Below are 15,081 nucleotides of genomic sequence, written 5' to 3'. Positions count from 1 at the left end.
TCAAGGGTGAAAAGTCTTTCCTGATTGAATTAACAGCAATCAACATCATTGATGCTATAATATTGGAGATTCAGTTTTTTTTGTTTTGCTTGGAAAAAATGAAAAGAAATAAAAAAAGAAAAATGAAAAAAAAAAAAATGAAAAAAAAAAGTTTTTATTGAAGAAAATTTTTTTGTTATGTCGAGAAATAGAAATGAACTGTTGCCGATTTATTCAGTCATGCTGTGTACATTCAATAATCCTCTTTTTATGCTTTTGTCGTTCCTCCTATGCTTCCATTTTCACATATGGATGATGCCATGCATTACCTATTATTTGTTATTGAACGTGTACAGTCACAAATAAATATGTGAGGATTTTTTTTCAGTATTTTTGTTTTTGGAGATGTCACCGATATATGTGGAACTATCGATTATGACTTTTTCCTACTTATTGTCTACTATCGAAGATTTTTTTCTGTTTGTATTGCTGCAATTCCACTTGAACATATGGTTCAGTCAATAAAAAATTGCGTGGACCACGAAAAATTGAGGATTCAAGTCATTGCCACCATAAATCCTCACTAATCCTCAGCACGATAAAAATAAAACTTTTTACAGCAAACTCAACAAAAATCCTCTCAGCTCAAATTTCTAATTCAAATCGCCATTATCGCCTTCTCTCATCCTTCAATAATCAAACTTTTTACTTCCTTTAACAGTTTCCACTCCGCAGTCATGGATAAAGATATGAATCATATTATAGCTGAACAACACAAGAATGGCATTAAATGCTTTTCTTCTTCCTTTACTTTATGTTTAATTCATATTTTGTTTCAAACTGCTGCTGATATTTATCTGCTCGAATTAACTTTATCGCTTCTTGGTGATTCTGTTGTTTTAGAAGTTAGCGGATATTTTTGGGAAAATTGGATGGTTTTTTAGTGGTTTGACTGGATTGCCGGAAAGCACATTGTATGGAAATGACTAAAAATCCGTTTCTTGACCTACTTGAACATGACATTAAGCTGTAGTCTCGTAATGCTCTACCATATACCAACATGTTGATATGTTGCTATCACGACGAGGCGGCGTAAACCTAGAACCAAATTATAAATACTAGGTGAAAATAATCAAACTTGTCAGATTGATGCCACTTGATCCTAAGTATAAGGACAACCTCATCCCCTGCCTCATCATCAAACAAGGAATGATCCTGAACAACACAAGTCGATTACTTGCTTATTTACTTACTGGAAATATGCTCCAATGTGGAGCCTAGGTTCCTACATAAGGCCTTCCATCTGACTCTGTTGCTGGCCTTATCACAAAGTTTGTACAAATTTCCCTCATTTGCATCTAACTGACGTTATTTTAAAGCCGTCCGTAAACGTACGCCATGTTGCTTTTTGAGCTCCAGTCGATTAATCAATCCAAAATCTGGCACCAATTCAGCGTGGTTATAGCTTAGTACCAAATTTTAAATCGAATTTAAGTCAAGCACCAAATAGTCACAATCAAGTCGGCCTTGGATCGGATTTTTGATCGATTAACCGATTTGTGATGTTCAGGCACATACACAAAACTGCGTTCTGTCTCTCAACTGCAAAAATTTCATCAAATCAATTCCAAATGTTCATAAAAAATCAAATTCAGTGGATGATTTACCATTAAAAAAATTTCCCATCTTCACTACTTCCATTCCATCATGATCTCCATGAATCTATAAAGTGTAAAAGGGAAAGGATCAAAAAGTTTACAACAAGTATAAGTTATGCTACTGATGATGCCTTTTTCATAATAATTCCTCGATTGCTTGTTTGGGGTGTTGATTATATGATGATGATGATGTTGGGAAGCAGCAAAAAAAAGGAGAACAAGCTGCAAAGAAAACTTTCTCATTCAGACAATAAGCTTTGTTTGTGCAAGAACTAGAAATCAATGTGAAGTAAAGAAAAAGTTTGACTTTTTTTCTGGCTACAAGGAATTATGAGTAAATGATATGATGAAAACTTTATAGTCAAGATTTTACTGTTCCGTACAGTAATAATCCTGTTGAAAATAAATGAACTTTGTGGCTTGAATAATCAACTAAAAATTTTATTAGAATTTTTGTACTTCCTACATCACAATAGCATAAAGTTAGATGGATTAATGCTCATAGAACAGTGATGGGTAACCTGTGTGCCGCGGCACGTCAATGTGCTGTCAATAATGCTTGGATATCTCATCATATCATGTATCGAATGGTCGTACACTGCTCAATCGATCAAGATTTACCATCAAGCTGTGTCACAAACACCAAAAGGTTGTCCACCCCTGCTCATAGAATTTACATTGAAAATATCCTTAATGACAATTATATCCATTTTTCGAATACAGACAAATGTTCAACTTGGGAAAAATGGAAGAGCGCAGAAAATCATGACAAAGTTTTTATTTTCGGCTATGACAGCACAAAAAAAACCCTCTCACAAATTTATGTTGCGGAACATTTTATGGATGGTTGTCTCAATGCAATAAAAGTTAAAGTTAAGTTTTAAATTATTTTGATTTTTCAGTTCTTATTTTTTAAATGAGTAACGATGCGGAATTGAAATTAGTGAAGTTTAAATCCCGAGTGGCATATATTATTCATGGGGCTTTTATGGTGACTGCCATAAAAATTGGCACTTGGATGTCATGTGGCTGCTATCCAGCTATCAAGCATGAAATACTTGTGTCGATCTGAAATTGGTCCAAATCAGCGGTTACTGTGTTGTCAGAGCAACTTCATGTCTTACCATTAATCCAATGACGTAGCGGTGTCCTAGTAAATGTCGTGTGGTGTTCGGGATTTGTGATTTTGGTTTTGGATTGAGGATATACATTTCAGGGAATATCTTAATCATGAAAGTAATTAGATATAATTCAAAAATATGAGGGAGCTTGCAGGGGGAGATTTAAACAGTCTACAAGAGTGGAACTGAGTCGACTGCTCATGATATGTTCCAAAAATGTCAAGTTTTCAACTAGAATATAGGTCAACTATTCGTAGTAAGTTCTATTTATACTTGAAGTGGTGAGCTTCAGATTTTGGACCTAATTAGCGCTTTTAAGAGCTTAAGATTCTAATCAATCCTTACTCTGCATATGTAGAATCATCAAGGATCACTAAATTGAAGCCTTTCCTCCTCATGCACCCTTGCACCCCAAAAAAATCATATGTACATATTATTCCAAAATCTTTGTAGTTCATTTGATTACAATATGTCTGTAAGAATAAGCAATACATACCTATTGACTCATAAAGTAACAAGACATGGGGACGAAAAGAAGGAATGAATGTTCAGGTAAAATGTCATTGAATTTCCATTGATTTTTTTTTCTTCTCTTTTGTGCATTTCCATCCCGTTCTCATTCAATATTATGTGAACCTTTCAATATCAATTTCATATAAAAGAAAGTAAAATAAAGTAGAAAATAAAAAGGAAGGCATTGGCAGTTGAACCTTCTTGAAATGGCATTACAATCTTATAATATTGGCATGGACGGCATCATAAGTGACTCATATGAATACATAATTTTGAATTTTATGAGGGTTTAACAGTCCTGAGTACCTTTTGAGACGGAGAAGAGAATTGAAGCAGTAAGGAAGATGTATAGACGGTCAGCGAGGGCAAACAGCAGCATGAAAAAAAGGAGCAAAAAAATCACAAAAAGGCATAAGTTGCGACATAAATTGGACGATAAAGGCCAACAAATGTGTTAAATTATTTATGGACACACTTAAGCATGTCTTACTGTCATTGACTGTATTTCGTTGTTGCCTTATTTTGTGTTTAGAGATACAAAATGTGGAAATTAAGACACAACAAATTGAGCTTCTCGTCTTTGCATTTGTGCTGAATAAAAAGCCATGAAACATATTTTTATGACTGGATAAAGGAAGTCGAAAGCTAATAACAAACAGAATGGATCAGTTCCGCAACTTTATTTTTTTCCAATTAGCTTCGACTTTTAATTTTGGGCTACAATTGCTGAATTTTCATTAACAAAAAGACACGAAATAAAGGAATTCCAGTTAAATTGACTTTTTTGTTCTTCTCGTCCCAAACAGAACTCGTCCAAGACACAAAGTCACATTGAGGAAAAAGCTCTCGCCGACCACTTGCTTCATGAGCCATAAAATTACACTGAAAATCCATTTAATTTTAATGGAACCAGCATTTACATGATTTTGCATTTTAAAGTCAAATTCATGGAAAAGTTTTTTTGTTTTTTGTGTTCCTGTTTTTCATTTCTAGCCTGAAACTATAATGCATTATTACAGTATACAACCAGAAGAAACATAATAGCCACTTTGCGGACTGAAAAAGTCACATAAATTTCAAATAAATTAAAAAAATTTCTCTTCGTAGACAGTCCAAAAAAAGCTGTATTTAATCCTCTGATAATTGCACGTAGGTCGAGCATAAATTTTAATTAGAAACATTTCTCGTAAATGCTAATGATGTCATTGCCCGTTTATCATGAAATATTAAATGCAATAATTTGCGTAATGATTTAATAACATAGCTACAGAACATTTTTTATTAATGATAAATGAACGAAAAAATTTTACAAAATAAATCAAATGCGAGGTATGCGTGGGTATTGGAAATTGCTGTAGTTAAAATTTTAATATTAAAATTCCATGAATTGTTATAGAAAATGCAGTAAAAAATTAATAAAATGTTTCATATTTTGGCCTTTTGTTCTATTCACAAATTGTTACATTTCAAGGTTAGAATTGAAACAATTTAAGCTTATCACAGAATTGAATAATGTTGATAATTTTCAGGAATTCTGCATAGTATTAATCACTTATGTCGACTTTTCCATACATAATCTGAATCGATTTCGAGCTCTGATTATTACTTTACAGAATAACAAACATTCTTCAAAAATGAACAGCGGGATTCTCGGAATTTCTATTGTTGAAATCACATTTACCCCTCCCCTCCCCCTCTAAAACATAAATACCTAATGCCTCCCCTTATACAAAAATTAAAACACAATCACTCAAATTATCACATTGCATTTAATTATTATCATAATGGAAATAATCGACGATTATTATTCATGAAATTAAACAACACGATATCACAATAAATAAATGATGATATGCTCGTACAATTATGGAATCGATGAAATTGATCATTAATAATTGAATGCCTTAATTAGAACTATTAACGTATTTGAAATGTTTTTTGAGAGTGCCTGAGGGTTTTTAGAGTGACTGCCTCAAATTTTGAACTTGGACTAAGACAGCGATAGAGTCAGCTTTAGTCATCATCTAAGGGGGGCCCTGGATCACATTTGATGTGTTCGGTCAGCGAAGTAATTAAATTTAAGTAAAAAATCAGTTAAATTATTTGATAGCTCAAGCCAACCTTACATTTGTTTAGAGTTTGGGAAAATCGGCTTAATTTCGTATAAGACACGAGTCAACTTCCTACCCTGAACTTTCCCAACCCTTTTCCCACTCATCACCTTTCAAAAATGCATCTCCTCATATCACAGCACAATTTTTCCATCAGAATCAACTCATACCCAACTCCATATCACCATCAAAAGCGAGAATTCCACAAAAACCACACTCATGTCCAACAGCACATCATCCTCATAATTCCTTTTAAAAATACTTACCAAAAATTCCTCACCGAACCCGAACCGTCCCTCAAAAACATTCTCAAGAACTCAAAGTGTCGAAAGGATTTACATAACTAAGGTTAAGCATATATTTCCTTTTTGCAGGATCCAACTTCCCCGTTACAATACAATTAAATCCCCTAAAGAGATACGAAGGATAAAGAGGCGTTGAAAGAAATCCCAAAGTATCTCAAATAAGACAAGCATTACAGCACAACTTAACAGTAAAACATGGCATTTATCACATGATAACTCTATTTATCCCGATTTAGTCGGAAAGATTAGCATTCATGAGAATGTCGCTTTTTTTTGCTATTGAAAAATGCCATTGAAGATATAAGGAAAATACAACAAAAAAAATACAACAAAACCGGTGAAGATGCAGAACTTCCCATTTATTTTTCTCATACATAAATTCAAGATTCAATGGGATGGAATGAAATGACTTTCTTCTTCCCTTCACTTGGTGTGTGCTCTTTGCCTTTTGTTGTGTATGATGCAGGCATTCCTCAGTGGAAATGTTTTTTCTTCTCTTTTACAATAACATATAACATACACAAGATTGTTAGGCATCTAGAGACTTGGATATGTGCAATGAGTGAGCGAATTTTGGTGGGAAATTGTATTGTGGATCTATGGAATTCCGAGAAATTTCAGATTTAAGGTGGCCTTGTTCGAAGTTTGGTCTAGTCTAATTGTGGTCAACCTGTGTGCAGCCAGAAATATTTGGAACAATAGGTCATGTATGGTTTTAATCAAGACTAACCAACAAGGTGATAAATAAAAGGTTGTTCATCACTAGTTAGACATAAGCTTAATTTTATGGAATTTAAACTCGCAGATTTTGGATTAGAAATTTCATACTCACTTGAATACGCTCATACTCAACTCAATATAGTAGAACAAAATGATCATAAAATGCTCAAAATTATGAAAATTGATAAAATTTTGAATTATCAGATCCACAACGCTGATTTGGAAGTACTAATGAGCAAAGTTGACAGAAAGTTGAATTTCCAGTCTCCAAAAATCCAAAGAGGCTTTTTCACTGAGATTATCTGACCCATCCAGATGAACTGGGCTAAGGGATACTTTATTGGGGATTCGATTTACAGTGTAGACGTCTCCACATGGCAAGTGTTCCTGCAAACTCTGGTAAAAAGTACTCATGAACATTCTCGTACAGATCACCTAACCCAGTAGTAGACAACCGATTGCCACCAAAAATCTCAAGTGTGTTTTGAAGATTTTTTTTTTTAACGATTTTAAATTCTCAAATTAGGATAGAAAAAGCTCAAAATGAAAGCTAAAATAAACTCTTAAGTTATGTCTTTGAGATTTTTGTGCTAGATTTTTAGGATTATGCTCAATAAATATACAATGAACAGTTTTACTACACTGATGTGCCACGCTTCTAGGGATGAGGTTTGCCGTAATCCAAAAAAGGTTGCCCACCACTGCTTCAAAATCAATAAAATTTCTAAAGTTTTTCCAAATGTTTCGAAAAATTCCAAATGATTCCACAAAAAAATAGCTTTAAAATTGCATTTAAAGTCAAAAAGCACCCCAAGCTGTTCCTCTTCTATTTTATGCTAAATACACATAAAAACTCCCATTTCAAAAATATATCGGAAAAGCATTTAAGAAGAAATCTGATAAGCGACATGAGCATAAAAAGAAGAAGCAATAGAAAATTGTGTCAATAATTCCTTTTTCCTATTACAATAATAATCCCCGACTTTCTTATAGATATTTACACAAATAAAAATTTATTCTGTAAAAGTGAAAGGCATAAATTACATCGTATGCTGAATGAACGATGATTATCTATTATGAGGCAATAATAATGATAATAAAAGGTAAGTAAGTCAGAAATTGATATGAGTGTATCCATATAAAGTGTTTATATTATGGATTATTACTGTCTAAACGAGAAATAGAAATCTATTCACATGTTACACATCCTCAATTTTTATCAATATAATATAATGAAGATGAGATGAGATGGAAAATAAGAGAATTGAAGTGTAGGGAAAAAAATTGACTACAACAAGCTATGCGCCATATGTACCGATGATATGTCATGAACAGAAGGCACCAGACATAAGTAATATTGGCAGAACATGCTGATAGAATTAAAGAATTGTACGGAAAAATGGAAAATAGTTGAAGGAAAATCGATCGGAATTGTTTGGAAATCTTGAAGAAAATTCAAATTTCATTCAAATTTTTTAGAATGTAAGCTTGGTTTTGAGTAACTTAGCCAATAAAATCCCGAAAAATAATCAAAATAAAATTTTAAAAATTTAACGGTCAAAAAATATTTAAAAATTCAAACTATTTTAATCCAAAAAATTAAATTCTCTCATCATTCATTCATCAAATGTCATGCAGAATGCACAAAAATTGAGTTGAATAACAGCAATTCATGAAAATTTAATCAAAAACGCAAATTTATGGTCATTGGAATGGCAACAAAATGATTAAAATTATTGAAATCATGAGATGATGCGAGCAAATTTTTCATTTATTTGTTTCACCGCTTGATTATTTTAATGAAAACCGCAGGATTCAAATATTTTGTAGCTTATGAATTTTGATATGGCTTCAATTTTTAGGGATTTTTTGTGAGTTTTTTAGATGGAATATTTTTAGAAATTTTGTTTCAATTGTTGGAGAAATTTTCCTAAAAATTTGTCAATGTAAGATTGATATTTAAAGTTTAAACTCATTTATTTGGATTCAGTTGAACTGTTTGTGCTTAATAAGTTGATCTTATATCCAAAAGACTTCAAATTGATACAAAATTTAACAAAAATTGTGAATTCAAAATTCAAAGATTCAAATCTTAAATGATTTAATTTACAAAATTCTCAAATAACTTTCCAGATTCACAAGTTTTCATAACAATTTCCCCATTTCCTCCTTAAAAATCCCCAAAAATGAAAATCTTCAAAAGATTTCAACTCAAAATTTCCTCAAAAAAATTTAAAAATTCAATTCACGATTTTCGTGCATCAAAATTGAGCATCAGTGAAAATAAAGGCAAGAACAGGAACATTCAAATGCTGTTAATCTGACATGCATGCAGTGATGAAAAGCCTCTCTTGAAGGCAATCCATCATCATCAACATCGCGACGTAAAATTTTCCAAAAAATTTTCTTCTTTCTCATCGCGTTGAAAGAATTTTCAGCACTAACTTGTGAGAATGGGAAGTTGAAAATTTTTGAGAATTTTGGAAGTGAAAATTTCCCCAATTGACGTGTGACATGCGCAATGTGCGGAAGTGAAGAAATGCACGAAAAAATATTCAAGTCGAATGAATTTTGATTCATTGCCAATGACCTCATTTTCCATTCATAATATTGCAAATGTTTTTCTCCATCAATCCTCATGCCTTACTTGCAATGGCAATTGCATTGCTCAGTGGATGAAGAAGTGGAAATGCTTTTGAATATTTTTGCATCAGAACAAATTAATGAAATTCATTTTCATTTCAGCTCTTTAAATTTCCATGAAAATTCACTTGAACAACAATCAAAAGCCAACAACATGCACATGAAATGCAAAGGCAGCAGCAGCACCAGCAGCAAGCAATGAAAAAGTGAAGAAAAATTAATTAAATTGAATTTAAATGAGAAAAAAGTTGTGATTTTCATTCAAAAAGTTAGAGATTTATGCAGCACAGAACTGCGACTCAATTTCCATTTCAATTCATGTTTAGTGCTCATTAAAAATAAATTCAAAGTCACTGCCAAAATCAGTCAATTAGTAAAGAAAATTTATCACATAAATCGGCTTAAAACTCTTCATGACAGCAATTACAGCTAATTGAATTAACACAACACACAAGTCAAGCTGCATATGAGAATGTGGAAAGGAAAAAGAGAACGAAAAACGGAACTGCGGAACGGCAATTAAAATATTAACCAAATGTGAATTTTTATGCTCCTTTTATGGATGTGGTTTGCAGTTGGAAGTTCATGCAATGATGACTTTTGTGAGTCTGGTGGCTTTGTTTGCTTAAGGACTCGAGGAATTGATGAAGTAGAGCTTTTTCCAGTTCTTTGAGATTTTTTGATGATTATCGTAGCTAATTAGTGGTTCTGAAGAAGTTAAGCATGCGAAAATCAATTTAGTTCCTTCATTTTCATATTTTGACTGTCAAATTGAGTGTAATGTCTGCTTTTTGATAGAAAATGCATTAATTTTGATGTTGTAGCAATTTATTCAGTTCCAAAGAGTTTTTCAAAGTATTGAACTCCTGTACATGCAACTGAAGGAGCAAGAGGTAATCAGAGAAGGTTTTGTAAGGTCAAAACTTAATTTGGTAAGACATTTTCTTCAATATTTTACAGTTTTTGGAGGATAGAATCCCAAAATTCCCCAAAGTAACTTCATCCTTGTGAAGAACTTCCTAAAATTGACACAATCCATTCAAAAATCTCCCTTAAAATCCCCGAAAACATCACAAAGACGAAACATAATAAAGCAAACAAAATAATCAAAGCAAGTAAAGTAAAAAAGGAACTGGAAATTACTTGTGTTGCCATTTAAAGTAGCATCAAGGAACAAGAAGCACAAAAATGATAAAAAATTAGAAAATTTCCTAGTCTACATTTTACATATTGCCAAAATATTTCTTTCCTTTCTTACGATCCACAATGGCACATTGAACAGCACCAAACATTTCTATTCTATTGAACATTTACATCACTTCCTACACCTCGAATATCGAAAATGGCATTTTAATTCCAACAAAATCGTTCCGTTTTATTTTTCAAAACATTCGTAAAATGTAATGTGAAAATTTTATGGCAATATTAATCTTGTGCTGCTGTTTATGCTGTAAAATATTTCTCACCTGCCAATAAACATTTCCAAAAATCTCCCAATGAAATTCAGAATAAACCATTGGCATGAATCACTTAAGAGAACAAGCAAAAATGCTCAATAAATTATTTGAGGCAAAATTTCTCATTTAACTGATTTGAAATTAAAGATTAGGAAATGCTAAGCATGCATTGGAAGGAGTTTTGTGTTGGATTTATATTTTTATATCCCAGGTGGAAATTTATGTGTTGTGCATTGAAATTGTGTTGGAATTGAATGAAATGATTGAAACTTAATTGTAAAAAGTGTTCGGGTCGGAACCACAGACTTGAATTTTCTGTAATTTAGATGGGAAGGCCTGCAGTTTTCAAGTATACCTTATAGTTTGCCCAAAGCTTCGGATCAACAAATTTAGATTCAGGTTTACAAATTTGAACGAAATCTAATTATGAAATCATGAATTTCAAGATCAGAAATGGTTTAAAATCGGAACCAACATCAACTGTCAAACTTGAACAGTTCTCATGAAGATTACAGTGGTTCTGAGATTGCCATAGTTGAGAATCTTCAAAATCTCCTTAATGTCGAGAATTTTCACCATTTTTAAAATAAACTGTAGTTTCAAACTAAAATAGCTTACAGTCTGAAGCACATAGTAGGTCCGAGTCACTTCACTCGACCTCAATTAGCTGTTCTCGACCTCAATCCCACATCAACTTAGATCTAAATAAAGGAACTCGAGTCAACTGATTTTCACAGAATTATGAAAAGCTCAAGCATCTCATTTGAAGTCATTAAATCGAACAGAAATGAGTGAATATCTTGTAATGATAATTAATTGCTGCTTACTTACGTTAATTAGGAAAAATTTCTGTTTGCTGCTTCTATTGCCATGTTTTAATTATTATTGTTGCCAACTCTCAATAATGTCTTTTAATTTTTCATCATTAAGCTACTTTTCCATCTCCTCTCGTTCGCTTTTATTTCCCTTCAGAGATTCGCAATTCAAAATGAAAAGATTTTTTTTTATTCTTCAATTCCTACACAATTTTATTCATAAACTTCTCGGCTGCTGCTGCTTCTTGTTAATGATGCTGATTTACTTACTTTTCCACCTTTAATTCAATTTTTATTTCTTTTTTTTTTTATCAAATCGAAAGAAATGAAATGAAAAAGTTTTGTTTGCTGTTGGCAATCAATCAATTTGTTTAGCATTTTCTTTGCCTTTCTTAACTTACTCCTGAGTTTTTCTGGATGTTTTTGCTTCATTTTGCACTTAATAATAAAGTAATGTCGATTGTTAGGTACTGGATCTTGTTTTAAATGTTCAATTTAATGGTTTTTGCAATTTAGCTGAGCATGGTCTGTTGTCTAAGTTTAAGCTGCTATGTTTAAGCTACTGATGTGCCTAGTTGTCATTATAAAACCTTTTCAGAGTCGAAATTAATTAAATTTATGCAATTAACGCTTGATATTGAAACAAAATTGCAATCTTGACCTGATTTTCAGATTCCTTGACATAATCTAGGCTGATTTAGAAGAATTTGTGGATTTAAGTGCCGAGAAACTCAGATTAGATTCAATTCTATTTGATTGTTTTAGTCTCTTGGTTCATTCAAAGCCTAAACGAATCAAATTTTAACTGAATTTAAGGCAAACAATTCAGATAAAATCATCCGAATCCAAAAACAGGTCAGCTACTTCACATCTATGCCTACACATTTTTAAAAACAATAGCTAACAATTTAAGGACACAAATAAATTCAATAACCCAAAATGATATTTTAAGCAGCATAAAAAGTCATAAAAAAATTCAATCTTCAAAAAATGCAATAAAAACTTTTTTTTGTCATGACTTTCTGTGCTGTTGTTGTTCCACCCAAGTTCCACCTCATTCGCGATGAAATATCAAGAGAGCAGAAAAATTTTCATACTCAAAATTGAATCAATTTGCAATAAAAAAAGGAGCAAAAAAAGGAACTTTTTGAAAATTTCTTCATTCTTCGATTTCAGACTTGATTTTTGCATAATTTATCCAATTTCTGATTCAAGTCAAATTAAATTTTGTTCCTTCAAGTTCCTCTCGAATCAATGCACTGAGTATGGATTGTGAAAGAGTTTCTTATCAGTTCCTTAAATGTTCTCAATGTTGATTCACATAATGCGACACTTAAAAGTATCAAATCTAGGAGAAAAGAAGTGAGCATTAAAGGCACGTTGGAAGTGCTGCAATCGAAACGTTTTTTGGTCATTACTGTTAATCGACACTTCTGAGTACAAGAAAATTGGAATTGTGAGCAGTTCCATGAATAATTGAAGATTTTGTCTGAGTATGTATAGTCCATAAGAAATGTAAGGAAGAAATGGCAATAAAAATGGAATTTGAAACTATTCGGAAATCTCATTGGGACAATAAATGGAAATACAGACGGATTTGATGCCGTACAACAACAACAGAAGCAGCAGCAATATAAAAATAAGTCTTAATTGAACTTAATTATGCTGGTGCTCTTCATCTATTATTCATAATCATTTGCTGTATACCTCAACTCATTTTATTATCCTAATTCTATACATCCACTTAAGCATTATTGCCATACATTCAGCATCGATATTTCCTTCCATTCCCGCTAATGAATCAGCTCATCAATCAAAAACCTTTATTGCTGCTGTTCGCTCATATAAAACTATAAAATTCATCTACATTGTGATTTCAATCGATGTTGTGTAGTTCCTGCCTGCTGTATTGTTTTCAGTATTAAATGTGATTCCAAAAGGAATCAGTCGAATGAACATTTTTATCCTCATCTAAACCGCTATTAACATTCTTTTCTGAGTTCACGTACTGGAATCTCAAATGTCAATACATAAAAATACTTGAAAATTCGTGCATTTTAGTTTCTATTATTCTACAAAAAAGCTCAGATTTCATGATAGATTAAGAGTTGATGATGAAATATCGTCAAACAACTCAAAACATACAGTTTTTTAAAGCTTATTGAGGAACAGTGCTGAACAATCTTTTGTGTTTAGCAGCACACCTTGATGACTAACCTCAATCAAAACCGCACACAGAATACGATTAATGGCATTTCCAAAAAAATTGGAAAAATGTGCCACGGCACACAAATTGCCCACCACTGGTGTAGAAGCTTATTCATGGTTTTAAATTTGAATAGAATTTTTTTAGTGATTTATTTCCAATTCCACACATTTGTAAGGTGTGCGATTATTAATGGCTTATTGTCAATAGTTGCATGCAGGGGCGTATTCAAGGGAGTTAAGTACTTGACCCCCAACACCTGCCCCATCCAAATTCTTCAATTTTTTAAGGATTTTTCGTGAAAAAAATTCCAAAATTTCGTTCAATTTTTGCGGTCCGCGATCAGACAACTTCAAACTTCATCCTTCACTTCCTTCGCTGACCGTACACAACAAATGTAATGTCCTCCCTCAGTTAGCACCTGAAGCTAGCTCTATCGCTTACTACCTCATGCCAATTACAAATACCAACCTAACCCCTAGTTCCATGACTCCTATCAACGCATGCATATAAAATTCACCGCCATTAATTTAATGCATCATTCCAAAAAACAAGCTTTTTTCCTGCTAATTTGACAACACATTCTGAAACTCATATGTTTTTTAGGTATGCTAGCATAAAAACCATAATTGCTTTTCAAGTATTCACAATTTTCATTATTGCCATCAGAAATTAGCAATAGGCTTCATGTTACAACACATATTGAATGTACTTTTGTTATCGCTTGGTAATTTGAGAGCATTCAACGTTATATTGGAATTTTATTGATGAATAATAAAATTAATTTGAAATTATTTACGATTAAAATTGGATATGTGGAATGAAGGAGTTGAAGGGGCTTTTTGAATGATGTGAGTTTTAAGTTGCAATATAGACAGCAGGGGTGGCAGGACTTGGACAATTGGGCTGCAAAAGTCCAAAATGGAACTTCAACTGAATTGTGGACCCCAGAAGTCCAAAAAGGCACCTCCAATGAAGCTTAGACTCCAATGGACTCCAATTCTTGATTAATCGAGCATTAAGGGGTCTGCAACTACGATACACAAAGTTAACGCTCATTTTTTTGAATTAGACATAAATTACTGGTTCTTCACTTGATTTGGACATCACAGAGCGTACCCTAGTGGAACAGTTCCAAATGAAAGCCTGTTCATTGATTTGGACATTTTAGAGCGTTGCTGATTGAAATATACTGCAATTTGAGCCTGTTCCACTCGAAATCAAAAACATTTCCTAATGACTATTTAAGACTTACAACATAATAAGCCATAATCAATAGAATGACGCAATCTAATTCCCATTAAAAACCCACATATGTTAGCAATGTCACGTGTGCACCTACAATGCATATTAATGTCTATGAGCAGTAAACATTCAAAGTTAATAAAACTTTATAATCCTATAAATACAATCCTACAACATGATCCGTTACCATAACAACCAAACTCTCTTCAAAAAGCTTAAGTATTCGTTGATTTTCATCATCAAATTCCAAAAACCCACTGCATTTTCATTTCTTTTAATATATTTCATGCTTATTTTATGTTCACTTG

Source organism: Chironomus tepperi, unplaced genomic scaffold (assembly GCF_022539635.2).
Source record: "Chironomus tepperi strain 1889 unplaced genomic scaffold, CSIRO-AGI_Ctep_v1 contig_422, whole genome shotgun sequence".
Lineage (NCBI taxonomy): Eukaryota > Metazoa > Arthropoda > Insecta > Diptera > Chironomidae > Chironomus > Chironomus tepperi.
Note: the sequence above shows the minus strand (reverse complement) of the source record.